Source organism: Perca fluviatilis, chromosome 13 (genome assembly GCF_010015445.1).
Source record: "Perca fluviatilis chromosome 13, GENO_Pfluv_1.0, whole genome shotgun sequence".
NCBI lineage: Eukaryota > Metazoa > Chordata > Actinopteri > Perciformes > Percidae > Perca > Perca fluviatilis.
The window spans coordinates 31,835,633-31,849,588 of record NC_053124.1 but is presented as its reverse complement, the minus strand read 5'-3'; the positions used below and the strand labels follow the sequence as shown (position 1 = coordinate 31,849,588).

Sequence of the window (13,956 nt, the reverse complement as noted above, 5' to 3'; positions counted from 1 at the left end):
ACTTCTGCTGTTGTTGTTGGTGATGCTTCAATAGCATTTTTTGCTGCAGTTAATGCTATTTTAGCTTCTTCTGTTGCTTGGTTTGCCAGTTCTGCTGCCGCTATTGGTGATAGTGTTCCATTTATGACGAGTGAAGAAGCTACTGCTGCGCCCTGTGCGGCTTGAGCTGCAGCTTCTGCAGCAGCTGCTGCTGCTACAGCGGTGGGTCCAGAAGTGGTTGCTGCTGCTGTTGCTGCTGTTGCCGCTGCTGCTGCTGCTATTGATGCCGCTGTTGCTGCTGCTTTCGCACTTGCTATTGCTGCAGTTGCTGCAATTTCTGCGTGTGATGGTGTTGTTGTTGGGGCCATAGTGGTGTTTCCTGTGGGACATTTCTGTCTCAGGCTTCCTTCAGCAGGCTGACTGTTGAATGCTGTTTTAAGTTAAGAGTTTGGTTAGAATTCAGTCACACATTGTCACATTTAGTTGTGGTTTCCAATTACTATATTACTTTTTATCACTTACCAAGAAGTGTAAGGACAACGATAAACGTCTTGATGATCATTGTGAACTGTTTCTTTTCTCCTCCACTTTCTCTTCCAGAATTTCAGATGAACCTCCTGAAAGATAAGGAAAATTAGTAAAAAGGAGATTTTTAATCTCTACATGCATAGGGACATTCGGCCAGCTTTTAAATAAGGGGCTGGGTCTACTCAAGTTTCCTGACCCAAACTGCAAGAGTAGTCCCAAATGTCCTTCCCCAACTGAGAATACCAGGGGGGTGGCTGGGATGCATGTATGTGCCTCAGAGTGCACAGATCAGTAGGCTAAGTGTAAGTGAAAATCTGGCTTGATGATCTTTTGAAATGAACCTAGACTTGAAGAACCTGTTCAGTATCAAAAATGATGTTCTGTATAATGTGTGATTCAATTTTGGTGGTCCCGGATCCATGCCAAGGACCTCAAAATGGGAACAAAATTTGAGAATTTTGCCCTATGGGTCATAACACTTTGGAAGACCAAACGTCCCATTTAAAAGCTTGCCAAATGTCGAGGTCTAGCCTTCCCACATTTTGGGAAATTTGGCAGGCTTTTGAATGGGGGAGCTTGGATCTTCCCAAGTGTCCTTCCCCCACTGGGAATACATGGGGAAAATAATTGTATTTGGGATTCTCTTGAGAATTATAAGAAGGGGTCATATCTAGTTCATTTAATTAAAGAAAAAGCTGTTGATGGTTTTCCACTATTTCCTTTTTGTATCAAATGTAAATGTATAAAAAGTTTTTTTTTGCAGATAGAAATTAAAGTGGTATTCCAAATTTCAAGATAAAAGCCTGTTTCTTGTGAGTAGCTGTGGTTTACATTAGTACTTCTGGTGGGAGCGTCTAATAGTTCAAACTGTAACTGCAGCTACACCCAACACAAAAAAAGAAGATATAATCAATTACAATTAGAACGACCTTCCCTTATATGACTGTTGCTATGAATTCATATGACGTTAGTACTAAAACAGCAGCATACATTCCTGAAAAAGCTCTGAGAAATCCTCAAAAGTCTCATCAGCATTTTGTTGCTCTGTACACAGACAGCATTGAGTGATTGATGGGGAGCACACCACAACTTTGCTCTAAGAATTCAAATGCACAAGAGATGGACAACTTCCAACACAATGGCAACATATTCCGACATTTTGTCAGTTCCCTCTGATCTGATAAATATTCAACCAAATATGTAAGGAGCAGTTAGACAGCCCTCTGGCTGAGTCGGCATGACTGTGAACCACTTGTGATGTGAAAAAAATGTGCATACAATCTGTTTAAAGTCATGATTGACAAACATGCTCAGAGGCCAAAGTAATGCCTTCAATTTCTTTTCAGTCCCAACAGTCAAAAACACTGGCAGCAAATCCTCACATCAGAAAAGCTAGAGCCAACAAATGTCATTATTATTATTGTTATTATGTTCTTAAACAGAACAAGCAATGAAGTTACGATAATCTACCATAAAAAAGATAGTAAAACTCACAACATGCTAGTTGAAATGGCAGAAAACAAATAATCGTGGATTTTCTTTACCACACTAATAATTGAGTTACAAAACTAAAGCAAAACGTTTGTTCTCCAAAAATCCAAATTTATGTATTTTTAAAGCTTACAAATTGTAATACAAATAATTCTATTAATTTCAATTCAGTCAAATGGATAACGGAGCCACTGGAACCCTTGGGCAAATTCACAAATGATGGAGAGGGAGAGAGAGAGAGAGAGAGAGAGAGAGAGAGAGAGAGAGAGAGAGGCATATGATCATCTCTCCTTCAGGTTTATTTTCAGAAACAATGCCAATATAACTGCTGCAAATGATAAAAATAAGACATTCAAGCAGATAAGACTTTGAGGTTTCAGAAACCAAAGTGATTTTAAATTATCTTACTTGGCTGTTGTAGTGAAGTCAGGCAAAGTGAATTGATTCTGTTTCCTTGGCGTATCTTGCTGTGTCTCTCCTCTCCTTGAGTTTGTCTTTTGCTCCCTGTCTTCTGCTCTATTTATATGGTAGGACTCACCTTACATGACTGATTAATACTAAGGATAGTAATTATATAAGCCCTCCCAGACTAAGGATAGTGCCACTCCATTTCTGTCCGACTAATTATTGCATGCAAAGTTTTGTATAGTTGCGTCAGTGGTTAATAGAGATGTGTGACTTGTCGAGTGACATTACATGCAAATTTGACAGTGCAATGTATTGTTTATTTTATGGTTAGCAACAATTTTAATTGCAGGAGCACATGTTCAGGACACGTGACCTGTTCATAAAGGCATCACAATGGGACATTTTTATAGTTGTACTATTCATGGAGCATTTATCCTGAAAGTATATAGGTTTTTATTCCTATTTGTGTGTGTGTGTGTGTGTGTGTGTGTGTGTGTGTGTGTGTGTGTGTGTGTGTGTGTGTGTGTGTGTGTGGTTTCAAGTATCAAAACTGCTGCTACTACATACAATAAGCCCAAACCCCATATGTGTCATGGCCAGATCATTTCTTTGAATTAAAAAAATATATATTTGATGCCTTGTGTGTATCATTTTAGTCCCATTTTCATAACATGTTCATTGTTTTTCTAGCCAGACCCTGCTCTGTTTGCATCTTTCCTCTGATAAGTCAAGTACATTCTATTTATATAGCCCAATATCAAAAATCAGCTTCAGGGGGCTTTTTTTCCCCCAATCTGTACAGCATAGCATACAACACCCTCTGTCCTTTGACCCTCGCTTCAGAAAAAACTCCCCTCAACCCCCAAAACTCCTTTAACGGGGGGAAAAAAAGGGAGTCTTCCTTCTTCCAGGACAGATATAAAAGATGTTCTGTGTACAGAATAGACCAACATGATAAATTATAGCATAGACCAGATATCTTCAACAGGGGGTGTGGGGCCCCTAAAAAGTTTTCTAGTAGTCTTTTTATAGCTTAGTTTTCTATGCACTAAAAATGTATGTATAAGGGCTTTAGGCTTGTATTGTATTGTAGGCCCAGTTTACAGAGATGGCAAAAGTACTCACTTCCCGTACTTAAGTAGAAGTACAGATACTTGTGTTAAAAAATACTCTGGTAAAAGTAGAAGTACTGATTTAACTTCTTTACTTAAGTAAAAGTAACAAAGTACAGGCTTTGAAATGTACTTAAAGTATAAAAGTAAAAGTAGCCTTGCGAATGACAACCACTTTTTATGCAAAGCTACCTGGACCACACACGTTACAAGATATGAGATGTGAGTAGCAAGATATGAATTCAATGATCCAGTTTCTCTTTTTTAATCGTCCCCTTAACATTTAAAGGAATCGACATGCATGTGTGTGTGCTCAAATATAGAAATAAAATAAAGGATACAATATGAATTACTAAACATAGATTAATTAAGAAGTTCCCCATACTTTTAGAGTTACACAGCACATTGGCCAGGAGTCATACTTGATGCCTACCTAGCTTCTCAAACATCTCTCTCAGATAAGGCCAGGGATTTTTGGGAATGTCTTGCTGCTTGTCTGCCTAATCTCTGGGATCTCTGTTTTCTTCATTTTCAATCATGTCGCCGTCCATACTACTAGTGCTAACGTTACCACCATCAAGCTGCAATTATTTGCCGCAAATGAATGCAGAATGCGGCCGAATCTGTCGAGTCGTCTTGTAGTGGTGCGTTACATGCAACGTAGCCTACAGTATATTCCCATCCAATTAGATTGAATTCGGTATTGATCACGTGAAAAATAATAACGGTAACTCCAGTGAAATTATTTGAAACTTGCTAGTGAGGACTAGATTAGGACCGTATTTAAAGCTGATGCTGGTTTCAAACTTCGCCCCCCCCCCCCCCAGGTGTGTCTGTAAAAACACGGACAACTTCTCTCTTTTGATGCTTGGGAATGACGTTGCGTGTAGCAACGTGAAACCTAGCTAACAGGTGAAGAACACAAACAACTAAATCACTAGCTAACCTACTTTAACTGTGCAGGAACTATAGACCAATACAACAACAGGCTTAAATGAACTGACAACATAAGTTATACGACTTACAGTTCTCAAGGACGCACACACACCATCTCAACTGATTATCCTCCGGACAGCAGTCTCTCTTTCTTTTTTCTCACTTTTTTTTCTGTGTGGCGCACGCGCCCGCTCGCGGTGTGAGGCGCGTGTCCGCGCTATTCTCCGACATTACGACCTCTTGTACAAAACTAAAGTAACGAGCCAATTTTTAAAATGTAAGGAGTAGAAAGTACCGATATTCGTGTTAAAATGTAAGGAGTAAAAGTAAAAGGTCGCCACAAAAAAAATAGTAAAGTAAAGTAGAAATATCCCAAAAATCTACTTAAGTACAGTAACGAAGTATTTGTACTTCGTTACTTCCCATCTCTGCCAGTTTAATATGCAACTTCATTTTATAAAATATGGAGTAGCGGCTCCACGCTCCGTCCCTCTCTCAGATAAGGGGTCCTTGGCTTAAAAACGTTGAAGACCCCTGGTATAGACAATCAAAATGATCTAAGAAGACTGGAAGAGGGGGTATACAAAAAAAGTTATAAACTCATTTAAACCCTGTCACCAAGAACACATTACATTTATTCTGCAACAGCAATCACATTTTGTAGCAAAGTTTAAATGTGGGGCTTGCCCGTTAATATATTCCAGTCACTAATTTTGTTACAATGTTCATAGTTTCCATCATTTGGTATTCAAAGTAATTGGGCTTTCACTTTTATGATGTTATAGGTCTATTTTATGTTTTAGATAGATTCTTTTTGCATTTTGGTTATTTCCTCTGTTTATATATATTTAATTAGCATTGTTGGAGGGGGTGCGAGGTCCAAGATTGTCATTGACAGCGACTGCTTTTGTGATAGTTGTGCATTTTATAAGAAATTACTTGAAAACCTTTGTTGGGAAGGATGGAAGAAATGTGGATCAAAAGATGAGAGGCCAACAGGAAGGAACAAATCCTGCACGGACCAGATTGTCAACATAACCTGTGCTGTATTAACGCCTCCCTCATGAGTGATTTCATCCTTTTATTACGGTGCAAGAAGATGGCTCGGGTCTGTGATGCTTGGCTGTGTTTTGATGCTTGCATGGCTTCCTGTACTGAATGGGGATACTGTTAATGTGTAACTGTGCTAATGGCTTGCTGCTTCCTGTAGCTCTGCATGGCTTATTGAGAAAGCTTATTTGTTGCCCTAGCTGTCTGTATGGTGTCTTCTTGACTTCTGTTTTTGTCTCTTTTTTCAATGTTTTTGGCGCATTTTTTGAGGTTAAATGCTTTTACTACCATGTATAAACACCACTAACACCAATGTATTACTAGTTTTACAATTATTTTTGAAATTCATGATCAATAAACCTCATTTATCGGAAATTATACCTAATTCTTGAGTTAAAAAAAAGAGATTATGAATTATTTAGACTAATATTAAAAGAAGGATAATCACAGAAGGGTATATACGTCGGCATACCGTTTCAAAACATTTCAATTATTTATTAAAATGCTTAAAAATTTAATAAAACAACCAAAATTCAATAAAAGTAGAGATCTCTGTCCGAGGACACTGTTGATATTTCTGTTGATATATGCCGTTTCTTAGAAAATTTGTTTGTTGTCTCTGTACTTGTTCAGTACATTAAGTACACACTGCAGCCACTCCTTTGGCAGACGTACACATAACTGATGTTTTTATATAACTAATCATAATTGCATATCATCCATTGCACCACACCTACATTGCATTGAGCCATGGCTTGCAAAAACACACAGGAATCTGGAGCTGCCTTAGACCTGGGACCTTGGGTTCAGAAAAGTAGCGTAATATATGAAAGAAATAGTAAATAAATGTCTAAAATGAAATTTTGTTATATCGCTTTTTGAGTAGGAGTTCTGTGAAACTTCCCTTGGACTCGCCTCAGAGGGTTAAACTTAAAGTCATACACATGGCAACAATTTGCAGTGAAAAAAACCCGGCTACTTTGATAAAAAAAATTGCAACATTTTCAAATTGTTTAAGTCCATGTTTAGTGAGCTTCTTGGCATTTTGAGAAGGGCACACTAACGTTTTAATGTACGCATTTTTAATCTTGCCCCTTTTAAAACTATTTTATTGTAACTTTTTTATTGTCTGTTTGAGCCCTATTGTTCAATTCTCCTTTTTAATTTGTTGTGTAAGTAAGACTGGCAAAGTAAGCTTTTCATTGCATGGCAACACATTCTCAATCCCATTGTGGCATTTAGGTTTAGGAACAGAAGAATGGGACAGTTGGGTTTAGGAAAAGGGTTATTGGGGTTGGGGTTAGGGGGTTAGGGTTAGGGGTTATGGTTAGTTGTGTTCAGGAAAAACAGAATGGGACAGTTGGGTTCAGGTAAAGGGTTAGGTGGGTTATGGCTAGGGGTTAGTTGGGTTTATGGGGGTTAGGGTTAGGGGTTATGGTTAGTTGGGTTTAGGAAAAACAGAATGGGACAGTTGGGTTCAGGTAAAGGGTTAGGTGCGTTATGGCTAGGGGTTATTCGGGTTTAGGGGGGTTAGGGTTAGGGGATATGGTTAGTTGGGTTTAGGTAACATCTGCTTTTCAGGTGTAATTCCACACTATTTAGTCTCTACTGACTCATTTTTGTGACCCAGTATTAAGAGCGAGAAAGTCTGCATATTAGGAAGGGTCAAACAAACACAGGACCTGGTAATGAGAACAGGCTGTTACATGACATGAGAAAAGCTTAACATTTGTGGCATGTAAAATGTCCTTAAAAGTGACATGCTATGATACGCCTTCCCATGAGATCACATAATAATATATCCTTATATCCTTATATATATCCTATGCCAATATCCTTTGTCCTGAGAAGAACAATTGGCTGTAAACCAAATTATTGTTATTTTTAGATTGTTTTTTATATGATATTTGTGTGGCAGTTAACACCAACATCATGAGTGAAGCCAGATAATTCGACATAAAGGCTAAAAATATGTGTAGGAGGGCGTAGCCTGTCAAATCTTTGTGTTGGTCTTTTGTATAAACGCAATGGAACATTCATACAAGAGACCAACACAAATATTTGATTTGCAGGAATTCATTTCTACCTGTGATGATGATGAAGATTCACATAATTACAGGGGACACCCGAGGCGTGTCGGTATGTTCTAAAATAATTTGTGCATGTGCAGGTTTGATTGTGTCTCAATCTTGTGTAGTGTTAATTTCGTCAGACGAGACGAGACTAAATATGTTCGTCAACGACCTTTTTTTCCATGACTAAGACGAGACGATGACGAGACTGCGCCAATGTCCAAAAACGCTGACTAAGACTAAATTAACATGCATTATTGTTGACGAAAAACAACGAGACTAAAATGTTTGGCATAAAATAAAAACTAAGATAAAATCTCTCTTCATTTTCGTCTACAATCGTCTACTTTTTCATCATGAGATAGAATATTCAGCTGTTACTGAGACCCGGCGCTACGGCACCGACAGGTGCCCTAACGACCGTTATCTACCGGACCAAATAGCCTGCGCTTCTCTCTGATGCTCCTAATCGGACGTTAGAGTCAATCGAAACATCACTGCACGGGGCGCTAGTTAACACTACACTTGGCAGCAGGTAACGTTAGCCTACCGTTAGCTAGCAGTTGGATTAAACACAGTTAAAATGCTGACAGCTAAACGGTGTAAAGGTTTGTCTCTATTTCCAACACGAGACGTACGACAGTCTGCACCTGCCGTTGTCTGAAAAACAACACATGTTGCGTTCACTTGAAATACGCCTCGCCAGTTTTGTGCTGCATTTATTTTATTGAAAATATCCTTTCCTCATGCAGTGGTTGTTTTTGTCGTTAAGGAAGAGGCTCAATATTTATATAACTTATATATATATAGCATTTATTTATTTTTATAACTATTTGTCTGAAATGGTTATCAGAAATAATTTTATTAAAAAAAGACTAAAATGTTTTGACTAAAACTTGACTAAAATGGCGAGACTTTTAGTCGACTAAAACTTGACTAAGATACCTTGAGTTCTCTTTTGACTAAAACTAGACTAAAATGATGAGACTTTTAGTCGACTAAAACTTGACTAACAAAAATTTTTGGCACAAGACTAAGACTAAGACTAAATTAAAAATAGGTGACAAAATTAACACTAGTCTTGTGCAGTGGGGTAGGAATTACTGTTGTTGTTCATCATTGACCCATCTGAAGTCAGAAGGGTAAAAGGCATGGTCGGACTAAAGTAAAGATTACTTTGAGTTAAGGTTTGTTGTTGCACTTTATTAAATATGATGCTATTGAAGGGCCATAGTGGCTGTCAGTTAGTTTTCTACACTGCACTGTAATGGTATGTGTACATTTATGCGTTGTTTTCACCGAAGGGATCGCTCTGCTTCCCAGCATTGCACGCTAGTGGGCTTGCCACAAGTTTCTCTTCACTGACCACTGACAAGCAAAGAAAATAGGCTACACCCTCCTTCCTATTGGACGAACGCGTCACGTGGGGCTGGCTGCTCCCGAATTTCAAAACCGACCATAATGGCGGCATGTTTTTTTTTTTTTTAAGATTATTTGTTTTGGCATTTTAGGCCTTTATTTTTATAGGACAGCTGAAGACATGAAAGGGGAGCGAGAGAGAGAGGGAATGGACTCCAGTGAAGGGCCGTGGGTCGCAGTCGAACACGCGGCCACTGGAAGAATGAACCTCTATATATGGGCGCTCGCTCTACCAGGTGAGCTACCCAGGCGCGCGGCTCCTTTGGAATGCAATCTCTCATTTAACGAAAATAGTTCACCGAAACGTGTTTTTATTTTTAAACGAGAAATAGGCTGAACAGTTGCTGAATCTGTCTTTATTTAAGATCAGCTACTAGAATGCATTGCTACCATAGAAATAAATGGGAAGCGTGGAAATGACCCTGACAGTGGACACACACCGTAACTTTTATTCTTGTATTTTATTGAATTAAAACTTTAAATCAATTGCTTAAAGAAGACGTAATGTTGAAACTATGGAGATGTACTCAATAAATCTTTTTTGGCGCATCGATTCTGTGCACTCAGTGTGTATAATTGTTGATTGAAATGTTGCATAAAACAGTGGTTTTCAAACTACAAGTCATTTCTTCTTTTGGAAAGCTTGAAACATTTCATGCCTTTTCTGTCTCAATGCAGATTCATTTAAGATTCCCCAATCATTAATGTGGTGTGTATAATATACATCCATTTTGTTTAGTTTCTTTTCTTTCGTTTTGTTAAGGGCTAGTTCTGTCAGGGAGTGGCAATGCGCTCCTGGTGGAGCGGGCGGACGGAGATGGAGTGGGGAGAGGAGGAAGGGGCACAACAGGTGCAGGTGGTGCGTTTGGAGGCCCACGCTCCATGCCTGCATCAATCCTCTCCAGACTTGAGGAGATGCGCCCGAGAGGCCGCAGCAACATCGCCACCCGGTCAAGACGGGCATTTATTACTTTGCCACATGCCGGACAGCTCCTGCTGGCGTGCGCCAGGCAAATCCAACTTCATAATAGCAATCCACCATGGAACCAAGCGTGCCTGCTCTTAAAGGGAATGTGAGATGACGCTCTGATTGTTTTATTGCACGTTACGCCCAAACCACACCTAGCTACTTCAGACCAACCCATTTTAGATTTGCGTCTGGCGCAAGAGTCATTTATCCCGCCGGTATCATAGCAACAGCGCCCGAGATCCGCCCACAAAGAAAACTTGCGTTTCACGTTTGATACTTGCGTTTCAGATCATTAAAATAGGGCCCTAAGTATTGCGGGGTTGAATCTTGGCGATGAACTGCAGCTGTGAAGAACGGCTGTGCAAAGTTGAATGGGCCAAGCGCAGACAGCACACAGACACACAGGGAAAAAGCACCCAAAACAGGGCAGGGAGAGAACAGCTTTTCAGTATTTTCAGCAGATGTCAGGTCCCTCCCAAAACAGACTTTCATTGGAGAGCCTTTCCTGATTTAATTTTAGCCTAAACCTCCTTTGAATTGTCTTATTTCTTTTTTTTTTATGATTTTTACTATTACACTGTACACTCTAAAAAGTAATAGCTTTTTCTCATAAAAAAGTGAGGTAAGTGGTTGCATTGGGAGTTGTGTTTACTTCAAGGCTTTTTTTAAGTGAGCCATACTTTTTTATACACCTTATATTCTTTGTGTTTTTTTGATTTAAAAACCTGATGATTTTATGACTGATCTGTTTTATTTTGCTGTTTAATGAAACACTTTGTAAAGTGGATTTTGAAAAGTGCTCTTCAAATAAAGATTATTATTATTATAAATATAAAGGGGACTGTATAAATTAATTACTGTAAAAAGGGTTGGTGTAGTGTGTGTGTGTGTGTGTGTGTGTGTGTGTGTAGGCTTCAAACTTACTCTGGTTTTAGAATGTGGGAATGATTGAGCCCATGATCATTTTATTGATGTACATATTTGTATTAATGTAAACTAGCTGTAAATGTGTTTCTGAAATTGTATATCGCTGTACATATTGTATAAGTCCTCCAATACTCACAATTTGCACCGCTGTAGGCTTACATACGGTCTAGTTATTTATTCTGTATTACCATAGTCATAGTCTGTTCATAGCCTGTACATAGTAATAGACACTCATATAGACAGGCCTTCATGGTCAAGTAGCTGCTAGGAAACCTCTGCTAAGGAGAGGTAACAAGCAGAAGAGATTTGTTTGGGCCAAGAAACACAAGGACTGGACATTAGACCAGTGGACATCTGTGCTTTGGTCTGATGAGTCCAAATTTGAGATCTTTGGTTCCAACACCCATGTCTTTGTGCGACACAGAAAAGGTGAACGGATGGATTCTCCATGCCTGGTTCCCACCGTGAAGCATGGAGGGAGGTGTGATGGTGGGGGGTGCTCTGCTGGTGACACTGTTGGGGATTTATTCAAAATTGAAGGCATACTGAACCAGCATGGCTACCACAGCATCCTGCAGCGACATGCCATCCCATCCAGTTTGCGTTTAGTTGGACCATCATTTATTTTTCAACAGGACAGTGACCCCAAACACACCTCCGGGCTGTGTAAGGGCTATTTGCTGTGCCAGATGACCTGGCCTCCACAGTCACCGGACCTGAACCCAATCGAGATGGTTTGGGGTGAGCTGGACCGCAGAGTGAAGGCAAAAGGGCCAACAAGTGCTAAGCATCTCTGGGAACTCCTTCAAGACTGTTGGAAAACCATTTCAGGTGACTACCTCTTGAAGCTCATCAAGAGAATGCCAAGAGTGTGCAAAGCAGTAATCAGAGCAAAGGGTGGCTACTTTGAGGAATCTAAAATATAAGACATGTTTTCAGTTATTTCACACTTTTTTGTTAAGTACATAATTCCATATGTGTTCATTCATAGTTTTGATGCCTTCAGTGAGAATCTACAATGTAAATAGTCATGAAAATAAAAAGGAAATGTATTGAATGAGAAGGTGTGTCCAAACTTTTGGCCTGTACTGTATATATCCATTTACCAAATGGAAAGGCAGCGATTGGCAGAACGGGCAGCAAAGTGACAGTACTCTGATCCAATGGAAATCACATTTGTCAGATTCACAGCTCTCAAGCCCAATGGATTGGGGGGGGAGGGCACCAGGGGCTGGCAATCATATTTCTAATTTCTGGGCCCCCCCCTTGACGTGTCTGCGGGCAGATTGGAACGCCCCCAAAACGTGATATCTTTTGTCCACTGGAGCTCCTGAAATAATGTGGGCGGATACCTTTGGCCAATTGCCTTACAATAGGAAAAAAGGTACAGCGAATAACACAAAGTGCAGGAAATGAAAGTGCAGGGTATTTTGGGTCACATGGTTTATCTTTAGAAGGAATGCAGGTGCAAGTTTAGGTATGTTCCTCAACCCACACTTAGTAATACTGCATTGTTAAACATGCCACTAACGTGTCACTGGTTTGAAATGCTGTGACCTTTGTATTAGCGGGTTCACGTAATAGAAATGAAACCTAACATTTGGAAGGAAAAAGGAACTCGTCAGTTACCGTCTGTGTCAGCATCGAGGCTGGACGGACCCCCGAGGGCCCCAAGAACCCTAAGTTTTACTGAATGTCAACTGTTTGTATGTATGATCATATCACTGTAAACCTTTGATGTAAATGTAAAACTAAAATCTCACAGCATCGTACTGTTTTAATGTTATACAGGATCATACTGTAAATGACAGATCATTCTGGGAGAAAATAATGATATTACAGCACTATCTGCGAATGTTACAGATTACAGGTATTTACTATTGGGGAAATAAGGGAAAAGATGGAGAATTATACTGCAGCCAGTATATTACTTCTTAAACACAGTTCTCTCTAGACAGGTGATTTATTTTTCCTGTGAAACTTCAAGGGCCTTATTTTAACAATCTAAGCGCATGGCGTGAAGAGCCTGGCGCAGGTGTGTTTAGGGCGTGTACGAATCCACTTTTTCTAGTTTGACGGCATAAAAAAGGGTCTGTGCGCCAGGTGCATGGTTCAAAAGGGCTGTACTTAGTGTCTTCATTAATTCATAGGTGTGTTTTGGGCATAACATGCACTAAACAAATCAGTGTCATCTCCCATTCCCTTTAAAAGCCAGGCGCGTTTGGACCTCGGCGCATTGCTATTATGATGGAGGATTTGCACCGTATTCATTTTATTTTTAATCTTTTGCATGTGTGTTCTGTGTGTGTAACAAGCATAGTGTGCGCGCGCTGTGCAGGAGCCTAGGCACATTTTACTAATGCGCTGTTAAAATAACAATGAAATGCTGCGCTATTGACTTTAGACCAGGTTTTTGTTGGTCAATGGCGCAATCACTTCCCGCTGCCTCAAGATAGCAATACGCCCAGAATGCACTTGAACACACCTGCCCGTAAGACCAGCACGCCCATGGACGCACAGATGGGTGCGGGTGCATTTGCTGTTTAAACGACGTGGATGCTGGACGGTCTTAAAATAGCAAAGACACTTGCGTCAGGCTTTGCGTCAAGCTTTGTGTCGGGCTTTGCGTTGGGCTTTGCATTGGGCTTTGCGTCGGGTACAAGATAGGGCCCCATGTGAGAAAAGTCCACTCGTTCCTCATTAATGTGGATTCAACTGTCATAACAAAAAAAAAAGAAAATGTGAGTTCAAAATTTTGTCTTAGATCAGATCATATAAAAAACACACACGTGCCTATAAAATAAATATAATTCATTGATATGATCTCACATTTAATGATGTATAATCTATCACACGTGGTTTGTCGAAGGTATAAAATGACTCAATGTAGTGTTTTTTTTCTTTCCGTGATTGTTTCTTCTTGGGGATGAAGTTTGAAGCCTGTATTATCTTGATGGCTCTCTCACTCTCTCTCTCTCTGTCTCTCCTGCAGCGCCACCTGCTGACAAATTGGAAGAACACTGTTGGAAAAGAAATACACTAAAATATGTGGATAGAGGTGCTC

General features: G+C 39.8%; 1 long non-coding RNA gene across 1 annotated transcript; it reads right to left on the bottom strand.

Annotated features, from left to right (window-relative positions):
* Window positions 1-248: 248 nt before the first annotated feature.
* On the bottom strand, window positions 249-2,534 carry LOC120570794. The gene is made up of 3 exons (XR_005641131.1): window positions 2,407-2,534; window positions 502-596; window positions 249-409 (listed from the first exon to the last, which is right to left on the bottom strand). It is a non-coding gene; the product is annotated as an uncharacterized LOC120570794 (long non-coding RNA).
* Window positions 2,535-13,956: the final 11,422 nt, after the last annotated feature.